Source organism: Drosophila arizonae, chromosome X (genome assembly GCF_054131065.1).
Source record: "Drosophila arizonae isolate 15081-1271.41 chromosome X, UAZ_ARI_1.0, whole genome shotgun sequence".
Classification (NCBI taxonomy): domain Eukaryota; kingdom Metazoa; phylum Arthropoda; class Insecta; order Diptera; family Drosophilidae; genus Drosophila; species Drosophila arizonae.
This window is the reverse complement of record NC_142927.1, coordinates 9,966,904-9,983,238: the sequence shown is the minus strand read 5'-3', so window position 1 is coordinate 9,983,238 and position 16,335 is coordinate 9,966,904. Positions and strand designations below refer to the sequence as shown.

Here is a 16,335-nt window from a genome sequence, read left to right as displayed (position 1 = left end):
AAACTTTGAATTTGAACTGAGGCGAATTTGAACGAGAGCAAAAGGCAAATGTTAGTTAGAGCCTGAGCAATTGAATGATTGATTGATTGAGGACAGGCTGATTGACTGTCTAATTGAAAAACAGAGTGACCGGTTGACTGTCAGACTGAGCTGTAGGTTGACTGAATGATTGATTGGTGCCAGGTTGATTGACTGTTTGATTTATTGAAAATGGACTGATTGGTAGACTGGTGCGTTGATTGATTGCCACACTGTGCTGTAGAATGATTGATTGATTGATGACAGGCTGATTGACCCACTAATTGAGAAATGGGACTGACTTGAGGCATTGGTTGTTTGATTGGTGTGATTGACTGACGCTATCAAAAATAAAGGAAAATATAGATATATTATTTCTCCAGTTTAGCTAATCAGTGTTCTGAATGATTAATTAGAAAGGTGGAAAAATATAAACTGATTGATCTGTTCTTTTTCTATTTTTTATTTTAAGTTGTTTCTTGATTGACTAACTGATTTAATTTTAGGTAAATCATTAGCTTTATCCCTTCGTTAGTATACCAAATCATTGATTGATGAAATGATTGAGAAAAAGTTAAAAGTCTTGAAAAAAATATTGATTGACTGGTTTCTTCAAAGATTGAATGATGGACAATCGAAATACTGAAAGTGATTGATGGACTGATTGATTGTGAGGAGAGTATGATCTGGTGATTGGTTTAGTGTGTGATTGATCAATATGATGATTCACAGACTGAGTTACTAAAAGACTGATTGATTGACAGATTGATAGTAGAACAAAAAACCAGAAAATTGTTTTGACTGATATAAATCCGTTGATTGCTTTTCTGCATGATTGCCTAACTCTGAACTAACTGATTAACTAATTAAGGCAATAGCTGATTGACTGACTGATTGGATATATTAATAAAGAAGAGCTGAATGAAGAAAAGCAATGAAGATTCTGAAAGATATCGACTGATTGATTCGCAGCCTAAATGCCTGATTGCAAAGACAAGCAAACATAAAGTCGACAGGAAGTTCGTTGAGGAAAATCATTTGAGCCCCGCAATGCCTCATTATAGCAGCTTTTAGACAAATACGCAAACATTTGTCTATTGCCTGAGCTTGAGTCGGGGTATGGTGTTAAAGTGGCTCGCTAGCTAGCTGGCTAAGTAAACCGAAATGTAGCGAGAAATGAAACTAAGCAACAGGGAATCTATAGAACAGCCGTCCGTCCGTTAGTCAGTCAGTCAGTCAGTTCGTCGGGCTTCCCTCTCTCTCCTCTGGTCTAACCAGCCATTAGACGAAGTTGCTCTGGCAACTGCTACGCTTTAGAATTTGCTCATAAATTGGTTCAATTATGGCCGGCAAATTGTTAAACAACATTTTCATAATTATCAGCCAAGCAGCCATTGAGTGCAGACCGCAAGACGAGGCTTCAACGCCAAGTTGAGGTGGCAGTGCGATGTTCTTAGATACCCTGTATCTATGAGTGTCGGAAGGGGGATGGACCCAAGTCTATAGCCAACACAGAATTGATAAGAGTCCTTGACGATTCAAGCGGAATTTATTATCTGGGCTCGAGTGTAACAGGGCATCTGTGAGCCGTGCACTCTCCACTGAGAGCGCATTTGGACTGTTTTTTCTCTTACGCAGCGTTGGCAACCCTAATTGAAAGACATAAAACGTTAGCTCGTTGTTTAGGGCTCCGCTCCACGATGGGGTTAAAAAGCAGAGCGGGCGAGTGGCGCCGCCGCGGAGCTCGGGCTGATAATGAGCACAAACTGTGGAACTGTCTTCAAAGTCGTGTCCTGTGTGAAGTTGTCGTCGCTGTATTTCATTAAAATCAACAAAGCGTAAGAAATGAACAACATCAACGACTGCCAGATACCATGTAGATAGAGCAAGACAGAGAGAGCGCGCCCGAGAGAGAGAGCGAGAGAGAGAGAGAGCTGCAAAAAAGTTTTGAACTTCTTAAAGTTTTAGGTATATTTTCTTGGAGTCACAGAGGCTTATAGTAGACACGCTGGAAACTGGCTAAGGGCAGTTCTATGAATGTGGCTTAGAGCCAGGCTCTCAGATGAGCCTGACAGTACATGCTGCCCTCAATAGAAGTGCTAGATAAAGCAATTGCAATTCGAATTAAGTCAATTGAGATATTACTTCATTATTAACTTTCATCACTGCTGAGGAAATCTTATTCCATAGAATCGTACTTTAGAATGGTAATGAAGGTCTTTTGGGCTAAGCTTAATCCCAAACAAAAAATTCACTAACCACATCGTAATCAGCTCTATAGCCGGGCATGGCCGCTTCGACTAGCTGGCCAGGGTATTTAAATTGGTTTGCACAAACTGCAGCGAGCGCGTAGGAGCTGCGAGCTTAGCGGTTGGTTAAAGGGAGCTGCCTGGCAAGCTGCAAGGAGGCAGAGAGCGAGGGCGAGGGGCGAGTGGCGAAAGGGGAGGGCTGAGGGTGAGTAAAGCTCCTTTTGCCAGTGCTTTATGCGGCGCATTGTGTGAGCGATATGCTGGTCACCAGGCAACTAGCCGAGCAGCGCGCTGCTCTGCTTTAGTTTAACTTTCTCCATTTCTTCTTCTACTTGCTTTCTTTTTGTTTCTTGTTTTTGTTTTGTTTTATTATATTAGTTTTGCAGTTGTTGCTGTTGTTGTTGGTGTTGCTGTTGCTCGCCAGTTAATAGAAAAATCTGCAGGCAACAAAGTCTTTGAAAGTTTTTGCCAGCTATTTGGCCTCCCGCAAACCCCGTCTGAACTTTCCTGCTCACAAATACACTACGTAAAGGGCCTCACAGCTCGGTCATGGAGAGTGTACAAAAAGAGAATTGCAATAGATATAGATGTGTGTTTTAGAATATTGTTATATAAGAATTTATATGTGCCTATATATAAGGGTCTTAAACTCCAGTTAGACTTATGTTAAAAAATCTGTATATTACAAAATCTTCGTATTCCTTACTTATACATACACAATGAATCTGAAGTGTCCAGATCAAATAGTATTCAAATAAAGCTGAAAAGACGAAATCAACTCATCGATTATTCTCGATAAGAAGGTATCAAGTGACCTTGAGGGGTCAGTGACCTTGAAGGGCAGAGACCTTGAGAGCGTGGTGACCTTGAGGGGGTGGTGACCTTGAGGGGAGGTGATCTTCAGGTGGTGGTGACCTTGAAAGGATGGTGACCTTGAAAGGATGGTGACCTTGAAAGGATGGTGACCTTGAAAGGATGGTGACCTTGAAGGGGTGGTGACCTTGAGGGGACGGTGACCTCTAGGTAGCGGAGACCTTGACGTAGCAGGGACTGGGAAGACAGGGGTACTGACCTGGATACGGACAGACAAGCGGACAAGACGGACGGACAAGACGGTTATTGCACAAAACTAATATACTCGTTTCACTTTCGTGAATGAGTATAATAATAATAAAATATTACTACTATTTATATGACTACAGCTCTATATCGCATGTACTTATATTGAGTAGTTCCATTGCAACTTCTTCTTGAGGAGCCGAACTCAAATAATCTGACCCGATTCTAGTCAAGTCTTAAACATATAGTTTGCTGATCTTTACTGGGAAGTGTATTTCATATTCCACTTGCTTTGCAGCTGTCTCAACTTTGCTGCTTTCCCTTTTACTCTTTAGTTCTCTTCTTCTGCTTTTGTTATGCGCAACGAGCGTATTTCATAATTTCGCTTGCCCTGCTCTCGCTCTCTCTCTCTCTCTCTGTCTCCATCTTTCCCTTGCTCTCCTTTCGCCTCGTTCAGACCCCTCACACATGCCACGGCTGCCTGTCCACCTCTCTCTCCCTCTGACCCCTCCGCCACGTCTCTCTTACAAGTCCAACAGCAGCTTGGCACACAATTTTGAGTTAAGTTGATTTTCGTCTTGTCTCTTGCATTGGCTTTTCCTTATTCTTTGGCCTTTCTTTTTCGTGCTTCGATTGTTTTCGCTGTCGCTTTGCCATTTCTCCTTTTGCCACTTGCGGCGTTGTTTGCGTCTGGCGCAGCGTGAAATTGAATTAGGTCAATGCGTCAAGTAAAAGTGCCAAATACAAAATGACAACAACAAGCAACAGCGAACAACAGCGAGCAACAGCGAACAACAACAACAACAACGAACAGTAGCAACAACGGACGCACAACAACGCGTCACAAAAGTGCAATAAATATGCTTTGTATTCCACATTCCACTCTCCCCCTAAAGGCCCCGCCCCTGCCCATCCCATCCACCGTCCAGCCCCTAACTGGCAACAAAAGTCCTCCTCCTTCGTTCCTTCGTTCGTTCTTTCCGTTCGCTTGGCTTCACTAAGCTCCAAGGAACTGCAGTTCCTGCTGATTGCCCTGTTCGAAGCTCAACTTAAATGATGTTTCAGCTCAAGCTGGAAAAACAATTAAAATCACGGCTGACTTGAGCATAGCCGACTGGGGCGATACTCTACACATGCCAGCAAACCTAAAACTATTAAATTATTTAAATGAAATTCTTGTCTAAATGCGAATAGCCGACTCGACCTATCTCTTAAGCTATATATTTACGTGATCTCGATGAGAGCGAAGAGCTAACGTATACCCTGTATGGCAAAGTCTACATATAAAAACTACCGGGTGTGTAGTTAAATATACCGTTATTCGTTAGTCCTTCGCTCTCATAGAAATCACGTGAATTCACCTTAACTTTTATCGTCATGAATTTCTATCGACTTGCTATGAAACGAAAGGTTTTCAAACAGGGTATTTATTTATGGGTTACGACTATTCGACTTGTCGCTTAAACCACGCCCTGTTGCCTTTGCACGAGACTAAAGCAAGCTCAAAAATCATTCAATGGTCTTGAACTTATTTGAATAGTTCCTCGATGCTCTCAAACTGTTAATAAAAAATTAATTGCTGCTGTCAAACTGTAAATATTGTACATAAAATTGTAAAATACTGTAAATCTATTCTCATATATATTAATAGTATGCATATAGTTTTTTATTATCCAAGCAGAGCTAGATTAAGTTGTCACTAAAGTTAGCAAAACTCCGAAAATATATATATATAAAAAAAAAAAAATAAGAAAAAATAATAATAATAATACTCTTGTGTACCCATTGTCCCTTGGGCTATATGCATATACATATACTTTTTGTTATTTATTTCTCGATTAGTTTCATGTTCCCATAGTCTGTTAATGATTTCGTTATATTTGCTATATTAATTAAAAACCATAATTGATTTCTTTTTTTATTTAACATTATTTAGCGGTATTGTAAGTGCGGTTGGATGTAACTAAATACCGTTAGCACTTACCAGCCTAATTGAATAATGAGGTGAAAACAAGCCAGGGGCGAATTTATTTTTAGTTAGTGTTCAATATACTCGAGTGGCTATTACGCTGAGCTTTTTTAGTTCAGGTCATTGAGGATGGAAATACGGGGTATATTATTATCGGAAATAAATGTCGAACTGGTAGAGGGTGTTTTCTAAATAGTATATTATCTCTTGATTTTACATATAATCTTGATCTAGCTATGCCATTTTGTTCATTCATATACAATCGAAATGATCTATAATCTTGAGCTAGTTATATCATTTTGTCCATCCAATATAGCCATGATCATATATAATCTTGATGAAGCTATGTCCTGTTGTTCATTTACTAGACAAGCTAGAGTCTTGTAATTTTAACGATTGCCATAAATATTGATATGTTTTATAGCAAGTTGTTATCGATAACAATCGATATTTTGACTTGACTTTGCTAAAGACATTAACTAAATTGGATCTTGTGTTCAATATATGATATATAGTGATATCTTTCCCCAGAAAGAAGTTAGAGTGCTCTAGTCGAGAGAACCCGACTAGCAGATGCACTGTCAAGTTCAACTATGTTCATACTTTATCATTCAGGTTATGAAAGGTATTTCAAATACAAGAAACACGATCTTTAGCTTCCATAGGGCCTGGAGCGCATCTAGCATACAGCTTTAAACAAAGTTATAAATTGAGCAAACTTTTAAAGCACATTTGATAGGCCGAATGAATTTTTCAGTTTCGCAGGCTTTAAAAAATAATTAAAATACAATCTATTTTAGAATTCACCTATAGAAAGTTTGTGAGATGTGAGCCAGAAATGAATCTGGCGCCTCTGCGAAGACAACGAGTCGCCAGGGCAGCTGTCCAGAAAGTGGGTCAAAAGTGTTTCAAAATTGTAGCGGGCCTGACCTGTCGTAATTAGGGAAAGTAGTGCACGAAAGGGGCAGAAAAGAGGGCAAACGTGGAAAGGAAAACAAGCGGCAAGTTGGAAAAATAACATTTAGCTGCCTGAATGGCTGCCTGGCTGGCAGTTGGCAGCAGCTGCAATTACAAATGGCCAACTAAATCATAATTATGACAGCAACTGTTGCAGGCAGCACCAGCACCAGCAACAGCAACAGCAACAGCATCCACCAGCAGCAGCGACCCATTAACAATCTGAATAATTTGCGCATTATTTATTAGCTGTCGCGAATCGAGAGCTCTGCAACAAAGCCAGGCAAGGCAAACAAACAAATATACATATAATAAATCCCGTTGTGGTCATTAATTGAATTTTACGCCCTAATAGGTTCCCACATCGAACTAGATGCAGGCGCTGGCGGCTGGACGAGGGGGCGTGGGCGTGGGCGTGGGCGTGGGCGTGGCCGGTGATTGCATGGCCAGCAAATATTTGTGTATGCGAGAGTCAAAGCAAATCTACATTGAAAATGCATTTCATAATTTTATTATGCTGTGCAAACAAGTGCATGGCTACGCGGGGTATGCACGACCAACAGATGCCCTGCAGCGACTGCTGAAATATGATAAACATAATTAAATATAAATAATATATCAATAGAGCTGTTATATATGTATATTGGACTTCTGTGAGGCAATCTTTATAAATAGTTGAGTCCGTAGCTAAAGTCAGGCATATAAATACTTCATCTAAAGAATTTAGCTAGCTTGATCATATTTATTATATTTAATCGATAAGTATCGATAAATATACCTTTCATATTATGTATTGCAGCCTCAACTTTCATAATCTGGCTACAAAGACTTTTCATCTCGTTTAGTTGCACTCATTTGCGTGCCCTCACTAAAGACAGGGTATTTGCCAGTCAATCAATGCGCACACGCCTCAGTTACCATTAAATAACTTTTGTTTTTATGCTGCCATTGACATGAAAGTTTGAAGAGGCTCAGTGAGAGATAAATTTAAACAACCAGCAAAGCTGAAAGTTAAGTAATTATGTGAAGTCTTGTTAAACTCAAATTTTATTTGCAATTTGATGTGTGCTAACTTCAGAGTCAGTTCCAAGTTCGTTGACTGCCTCAATAACCAGCCGATTGTTTATGGGTAATATTGAGAGAGTTATTTCATAGCCTATACAACCTTTCGCTAGCGTAAAGCTATGTCAACATGAAAATCCCTTCAACTACTCGAAACGGGAGATTTGGGAGAGCTGGGCGAGTGTAGTTTTTCGTTTGCCACACGGAATTCGAGTGTCGCTTGAATAATTAATGCGCTCGGCGCCGGTGATTAAATATTTAGTTTAATAAACAATTTAATTAGTTTAATGAAAAAAGTTTTGTAAAGCAAATTTTGCGGTTTGCGGCATTTTAATCGATACGCGGTCTCCGCTATAACGTTGCCGGCGCCAGGGGGCGGGACGCCACAGGATCGAGTTTCGTTGGAGGTGAACTCTACACAGCCAGCCCTGACTGACAGACTGTTAGCCACTTAATTAACATTAAGCCTTTGTTGGATGAGTTGTGTCAGCCACCGCACCGCCACTACGCCACTCCGCCATTCAGCCGTTGCCCCCTTCCCCCTCCGTTCCTCCTTTCATCACCTTTTGCTTGGTGTCCTCCACGTTTAGTTGAGAGCTGGAAATTGTTTTCATTACGAAAGCCAAAGGAGCTGTCGCTGCCGCTGCCAATGTGGCTGATGTGACACTCGCTTATGCCACGCCCACGCAGCGAAGCGCCCAGTTGATACACACACACACACACGCACACATGTGGAGCTCAACAAATTTACATTAGCATGGCGAAGGAGCACAAAGCGAATGCTAAAGTGAACGCGTTTGCGGATGTGGATGCCAGCTGCATGTGGGCGTGGCTAGGTATCGCCGCGCAGCCCATAAACAAAAACTCATTAACCCAATTTCAATATTAAACGCAATGCAAGCGCAGCCAAGCCAGGGGCTAAAGCACAGATACATAGCTGCGGATGCAGATGCGGATGCGGATGTGAATGCGGATGCGAATGCTGATGTGAATGCAGATGAAAAGACGGATATTGCTGGTAGGCCACTCGAATCAATGCCTTAATTTGCATTGCTTTTGCTCCCCTCTCTTCGTCTGCCAAATTTTTTTTTTGGCTCTCCCTGCCTCGTTTTTGAATTTAATTATAGGCTGGCCAAATGGGAGCAATAGCAAAATTGATATCAATAAAACAAAACTTGATATATGAGGATATTGCCTTGCTTCCAGTTTCGCCTTAAAGTGCTGTCTATGCCGTCATTAAAGCACATCATTCAAGTGACATCCAATCAATGATTCAAGCCGTAGGTTTCAAATTGAATGATTCGGCTCAGAGCTGGCCTCGAGCTCATGCTCAGGTGTGAGCTAAGCACTTCAGCGAGGCGCCAGGGAAAATAAACGAAGGCGCTCAAATTGCATGTCAGGCCATGTTAGGCCAATTAATGAGCTGTTATCCTCAGCTGACTGAGATGAGATCGAATTTCTGCTTGATAACGTGCAGCGTTGCAGCAGAGCTTCGACAATTTTTATTCAGACCTAAGATAGCTCTTCATCAACAGCTAAATGTTATCGATAACTCGCTTAGTTGCCGTCAAATTGTTATCACTCGATAAAACGATATATGATACATCACTCTCAGAGTTGAGCTGAGACCATTGGTCTATCGAAAGCGTTACGAGTCTATGGCGCATTTACACATTTTAATGGGATATGAACACAGCTATAAATGATAAACACCGTTATAAAATACATGCACTAAAAGCAAAAAATTTAGAATATTCATTGGGTGGACTGCTAATCAGCGCGCAGCTTAATGGTACTGGACTTCATGCCTTCGCTGGTGACGCTCAGGAGCTCGCCCATATCGCCCGAATATATATCCCGATCGGAGGCAATAAACAAGCAATTACGTGCCATCCTCACGGCCATTGTCATGGTTAAGTCCTCATCCTTCAGTGGAGGCGTGAGCCGGTTGTTCTCCCAGCCGTAAAAGACGTCCAAGCAGGGCAGCAGCAAAGCGTACGAGGTGCCAACCACACGATAACGGACGCGCTCATAGGATCCAACGGGATCGTAGTAGTAAACGGCGCCTTTGCCCTTACTGTCCAAGCCAGCGAGGATGGTGCACGTGTAGTAGGGAGAGAAGCGGTGATCGTACATCATCATGGATATCAGGTGGGCCAGGGATTCGGTCGAGATGGTCTTCTTGTGTTCCAGCTCGTACAGCTGGATGCGCATCTCGAGCTGACTTTTCAACGCGATGACGTCGCACCACGCTCCCGAGGATGCAAACACCGCCGTTGGCGTCATCTTGAACAGTTTGGTCTGCTCCCGCGACAGGATGTAGTTGTCGCTACTCAATCGAGTGTCTCCAGCAAGCAGAACGAAGTCACCACCAGCCAGTGCCATCACAGTGCCCCCATTCATCTCGTAATTGCTGTCATTGTCCGAGCTGCCCAATACGAGATCAGCGGGTTTGTGCTTATCAGGTGAATCACAGTCAATATCTCCGAACACCGAACGATTGAAACTCTTGTAAAAATCATCCATTTTGCTTTATAAATTAAAATATGTTTCGAAAAAATAAATCACACGTGAGATGACAATTTGAACTGTTTTTCCTAGTGAAATGATGTTCGTAATGCCTACTAGAGCATATTTGTTTTCAATTTGGTTTCAAAATGTCAATATTATTGTCATTGTCATTGCCATTGTCATTGTCATTGTCATTGTCATTGTCATTGCCATTGTCATTGTCATTGTCATTGTCATTGTCATTGTCATTGTCATTGTCATTGTCATTGTCATTGTCATTGTCATTGTCATTGTCATTGTCATTGTCATTGTCATTGTCATTGTCATTGTCATTGTCATTGTCATTGTCATTGTCATTGTCATTGTCATTGTCATTGTCATTGTCATTGTCATTGTCATTGTCATTGTCATTGTCATTGTCATTGTCATTGTCATTGTCATTGTCATTGTCATTGTCATTGTCATTGTCATTGTCATTGTCATTGTCATTGTCATTGTCATTGCCATTGTCATTGTCATTGTCATTGAGTATTTTTTATCAGTGGAATGTATTTCATTTCCTTCACTTCTGTTAAATCCTACTATGGTTACCGTTATTTACATTACTTTTCTCATTACTCACATATTTGTATTTACTGCGTGTCTAATTACCTTCTGACATTTGATTTTTTGCTTTCCTTTTAACGTTATTTATCTTTGGCTTGTTTCCATCTTACATGTTTTCTTTTGCCTCGCACGACTCCTTCTGCCTGCTCTTAAATTTCGCCTTGTTCCCTTTTTAGTTTTTTTTTGCTTTTCTTTTCTTTTGCTCTGGTTTGCTTTTGTCTGGTTTATTTTCGGCCTTTGCGCGTTGTCTTCATCACTTTTTCATTCCTTAATTTCCTTTAATTTCCCGCCCCCAGGCCCGTTTAACCCCTTTTTTTCGGGCATATTTATTTTAATTTGCTCTCTGCGCTGGCCGCCCGAGGCCCGCAGCTGAAAGTATTAAACTTGTCGCCATTACCATAGCCGGGGCATCTGTTCCGGCCACGGGTCGAGGCCGAGGTAGAGGTACAGGCAGAGGCATGGCCATGACCACGCCCACGTCACGCACTGCTCGGACGGTGTAATAAAGCCAAGCCAAAACTTGCAGATGACGAAGAAGAAGAAGAAAAAAGGAAGAAGCTATAGATGCTAAAGGGCAGCACAAACAAGTCCAAGAGTTGTATTCGTGCGACAGCAGCATACCCTGTAAATTCATTGAGCCATTCATGAGAGCTAACAGATTATGAGTTCTTTGCCAGTTTCTACTAACGCCTGCCTCTACCCCTTCCAATAGCTCCAGCTCTACTCTACCTTCAGCTCATCTCCACCTCAGTCACTTTTCAATTATGTTTTTCGCCGTCTCGCCATGCGTCAATATAGCCTTTGCCATTCCGTATTGCAGGGTATGTCAGAGTCAACTTTTGCCTGTTTTTAATTGTGATTAATTGCAAAAATTTTTCCGAGTATCGTCTGAGCTGACGCACATAAACCGAATACCACTTACCAACGCGCTCTCTCTCTCTCTCTCTCTCTCTCTTTTTCTTTCTGTCTCTTTCTCGCTCTGTCGCCGCCCAGCCGATGGCAAGCAGTTCGTCACCTTTTTATAGATTTAATTATGAAAATGTTAATTTGCTTAGCACTTCACGCGTTAGTCGGTCAACTCCGGCCGGGTCCGGCGGCTAGACCCGTGCGGGCGCGCCACCTGCCGGCCATTTGCCGTAGCCAGGCGTCAGCGAATTTTCATGTTTAGTTTTTGCCATCGCGCCATTAATTTTCAATTAACACAACGCCAGCTGCAGACATTGAGGCAGAGTTGGGGGCGCGTTCCGATGTGGGCGCTGGGTCTGGGCGCCCGCCACGCCTTTAATGCGACAGCCGCCTCATTAGTGTGTTAATGTAATGCATAAGCAAAAGGGCGCACCATTATCCAAGACCCACCACCCGGTCTGGACTGGCCTCTATTGCCTTGACGCTTTCTGCAACTGCTGCTCCTGCTGCCCCTGCTGCTTTTGCTGCTCCTGCTGCTACGTCTGACCTGTTCCCATTCTGTTCCAACTCTTGCTTTGTTGATGCTACGCAAATGCTTTCATTTGCAGCCAATTCCCCACATTTTCCCCGCACACCTGTGCGCCAACTCAGCTGCAGTTCATTTTATTATTTGCCACGTTGCCATGCTTTGTTCCTGATCTAGAATGCCTGTCCTGTTTAGCGGGCCCAGGTGGGTATATTAGGTTTCTAGATTATAAACAGCCAGGGATCATGCATCTCCTTTGTCTAGCTTCAGGCATAGCCTCTAAGTAGGTAATTCTTGGCTTCGCTTTTCTGACTTTGCTCCTTGGGAGGTCACACCCAACGGTCTCCACCTCGACTTCTACCTTCGTAGCAGAGTATTGGGACAGCCGCGAACAGCCGTCTTGGCTGTTGCTCTTTAAGCCGCATTGTGCCGCTTCATTGTAGTCAGCAGCCAACAATTGAATCTGCTCTGCTTTAACTGGAGGTCAGTTCAACTAGCTTCAACTGCTTGAAGGCGTTCGTAGCACTTAGCTTAAGCGCTTCTAATTGTATTAGGAGCGTGTCCTGTGAACCCAACTGCCCAGTCAGTCAACCACCCACCGAGCCACCCGCTTTGGGCACATTGTGCCAAGTGATTTTCATTAGCTGTTATCTGCGCCTGCTGCCAGTGAATGCTTTTTGGCCAACAACTTGGCTGGGTTTGGCTTTCGCGTTGGCGTTGGCTTCGGCTTCGGCTTTCGCTTCAGCTTTGGCTTTGGCTTTGGCTTATAGCTTAATTAAGGCAGCACAAAACGAGTTGAGCCTGGCCTTGAACTGCCCAGGCCTCAAGTGCTGCTGCTGTTGCTGTTATCCTGGCCAGCAGCAGCTGTCAGCCTCAGCCTCAGCCTTAGCCTCAGTCTCGTCATCTTCGTCGTCCTCGTCATGCCTTTCTTATGCCTTTTGCTTTTAGTCTTGATGGCGCTGCGTTACATATTTTGCGGCTGTCGCCTTTGCTTTACGCTTGCTCGTAATTCGCCTTGACGTGGCCCCTTTATTGTTCGTGGCGTTCAGAGCTTTCTCGCCCGTCTTCCAGACATGAACGCACATCATTTGCAATTTTTGCGCGTCTAGCTGCGGCCTTTGCTTTGCAGGTGAATCGCACAGTCTCCACACACACACACACATACACACACAGCATTCCTGTTGGCTCTGTTGGCGTTGCCAACTTTGTGAATGTTAATTAAGCATCATTTACGCATTGAGGCCGCCATAATTTGCAGTGACAACAATAACAACATCCAACAACAACAGCAACAACAACAACACAATGTTGCGACAAGTTTGACAAGACCGTTGACAACCTCGAAACAACCGCCGAAAACCTCAGGCAAATATCGCTCAACTCTCAGGGAATGTGCCCCCCTCCTCCCCTAAGCGCGTCCGCAAATTAACAATTATCATTCCGCGCCACCAAAGATTCGCCCAGAGAACTTGTCCTTCTAGCCCAGCATTTGACTAGGAATATGTTTAGCTAACTATATGATGTGCAAATTGTTGACAATTGCAATGGCTTCTGGCTGCTGACTAATCATGTCTACTGTCTGGTCTCTGTTTTATCTATCTCTGTCTTGTGTATTTTTCTGGTTCTCTTTATTTCTGTTACTTCCTCTATCCACATAAATCTATAGCTATAATCTCCACAATCTTCTCCGAGTCTGCAGAATAAGTCAGTCTTCTCATTCCCTTTTATGCTTACTTTCTCTTGCTTATCTTTTATTTATCACTATAGACATATATTCTCATTTATATACTATATCCTTACACGTTTCCATCTCATTTAACCTATTTGTTGGTTTCGTATGTTTGCTTAGATTTTGTTCCCTCACTTCCTCTGTCTATTTCTGGTTTTCTGTTTCACTCATTTTCGAACTATTAGTCAGTGATAAGTCGACTATTTCTTCACTCTTTCTTCTTATTTATATCTTTACAATTTCTTTTCCAGTTTTGATCTTATCTAGCCTGTTTTGTCTCTATTTGCCTTTTAGTATTCCTCTTTCAACTTTTCCTCAATTGGTTGCTCTTCTTTTCACGCTCTCTTTTCATTCCATTTTCAACTCTCTTTTAATCTTTGCACCTATTGATCACTAAATTCCTTCCCTTTTATTCGTATTAACAGCTTCACACTTCCTCTTCCAATCCTTTCCAGGGTGACTAACTTTACTTGACTATAATAACAATTTCTACGATCCTTTACGATCCCTCTCTCTCTCTCTCTCTCACATAGTCTTCCCCTTCTGTGCCACACTCTACAATCTCTTTATACTCTAGTTATTATATGTTATATTATATACACTCTATATTATTATATTCGAAACATTCTTCAATGATATTCCCTGAATATGCATAACCAAACATAGCTCAAGTACATCAACAGATTATCAATACACTGGGACTTTGAAGAGATTTGAAGCCCACCATTTCCATTTAATGTTCAGCTCCAAATGAATCGGATTAAAGAGGAGTTGCCATGCGATGCAATACGCTTCTTTCCACTCGAACATAAATCACATTTGGTGTGTGTGTAGAGCGAATCGTCTTTGTCTAGCTGCAGCCATGCCGCACAGCAGATGCAGCTGCTGCAGACTATTTGAAATTGGGTATTAGCTCCCAAAACAGTTATTTAGGGGTATTTGGGACCGTTCACCGTTCACCATTGACCGTTCTACGTTTACCGTTCGCCAGTGCCAAAGCGGCCAAAATGTGGCCACAAAGCGGCCAGCAAATGCGCCCAACAGCTGGCCAACAAACTCAACGGAGCCACACGGGGGGCAGGCTGGGCCAAGCGGGCCATCGGACATCGGCCGTGGGACAGCGGACCACGGACAGCGGACATCGGACAGTGGGCAATGGGCCACAAAAGCAACAAATCGCCCGAGCGCTAGACAACAAGAAGCTAAATGGCAAATGAAATTGCAAAACAAAGATGAAAAGTCGGCAAAGAAATAAAACTCAATGGACCAGAACCAGAGCCAGAGGATTGAGTCACAGCAACTAATAAATACCCTCAATCAGTCAATCAATTGTACGAATGCAGAAGCAAAGGAAAATCAAGTTGATTGTGAGAGAAATTCTGCTTGAAGATTTTATTATAATCGAAGAATTTTTACTGGCGGGTGATTGCTTATGACTGATGATTGATAGCTTTTATTTGAAGATTAATGATTGATAATGCATGATTAAAATGATTACCTATAATTGAATAAAAATTGCTAATTGAATATGTCAGATAGTTAATGATGAAGGAATGATAACTAGGACTTATGATTAATGATTGAAGTTTAAAGATTGATGATTGATGACCCAAATATAGGATTGATGATTACAGGTTGGGAATATATGATTGAAATTGTCTGATGTACGAAAATACTTGATTAAAGTTTGAGGTGATAGCATAGACGATTGATGGTTAATGATTGATGATCTGGAATTCATGATAAATTAAAGATCTTTCAGGGAAAAAAATTTAATAATATTAATATAATAATAATAATAATTATAATAATAATAATATTTAATGGATAATGAACGACTGATTGAAAGTACGTTTATGATGAGTGAATTTTAGCGAATGATGATTGAGAATTATTGATTGATAAATATTGACTAATGATTGATGGGTGAGGATAGTATAGATTATATTATATACTCTAGATTTAAGCATTACTGATTGGTGGTTGACGTAGAAATGGAAATTTAAGCGAAGAAAACTAGTTAACTCTAATGCATTTTGGCAGACAGAATTCGGTTGCTGTGTGATGCATTTGATGCTCGTCGTGGCGTTGAGGTTAGTGCCAGTTGGGGTACGCCCATCGAATGTTAGGGTAGATATTAGCAGATGCAGATGGAGCCGCCCGATGCGACTCGACCGACTCGAACGAAATGCAAATAAAAAAGGGGACTTTGAATTAAAATGGCAGCTGAAAGTTGGAATAGGAATTGGCCAAACGAGATGGCAGCATGAAATTTTGGTTGTATTTGTGTGTGTGGCGAGGAGCTCCCTATCGTTCCCTTGGAGCGCCTCCTTGACAGCGTGCCCTGGTGCCCGACTGGCAGCGTCGTAATTCTTTCGCACACACACACACACACGCATTCCGTCTGCGCTGCTTGTCGACATTTTGGTAATAAATTGAGTTTTATGGCAGTCATATTATTCTTTATTAGTGGCTAAGAATTGTTGCCTTTTGTTGGCTTTGTGCAAACGACGTCTCAACCGGGCCACCCCAACCCACCACGGAGACGCCACCTGCTCAGCGAGCATTGCCATTGCTACGCACATTGCCATTCTCATTCTCATTCCCATTCTCATTCCCATTCGCATTCCCATTCGCATTCACATTCACATTCACATTCTCATTCACAATTACATTCACATTTCCCTTTCACACATCTATCCCACTGTGCGTGTGTGTGTGTGTGTGGTTGTGAGTGGTGCCA

General features: G+C 42.2%; 1 pseudogene; it reads right to left on the bottom strand.

Moving 5' to 3' along the window:
* Positions 1-9,084: 9,084 nt before the first annotated feature.
* Positions 9,085-9,840, bottom strand: LOC108618102 (proteasome subunit beta type-1 pseudogene; annotated as a pseudogene).
* Between the last annotated feature and the right edge of the window lie 6,495 nt (positions 9,841-16,335).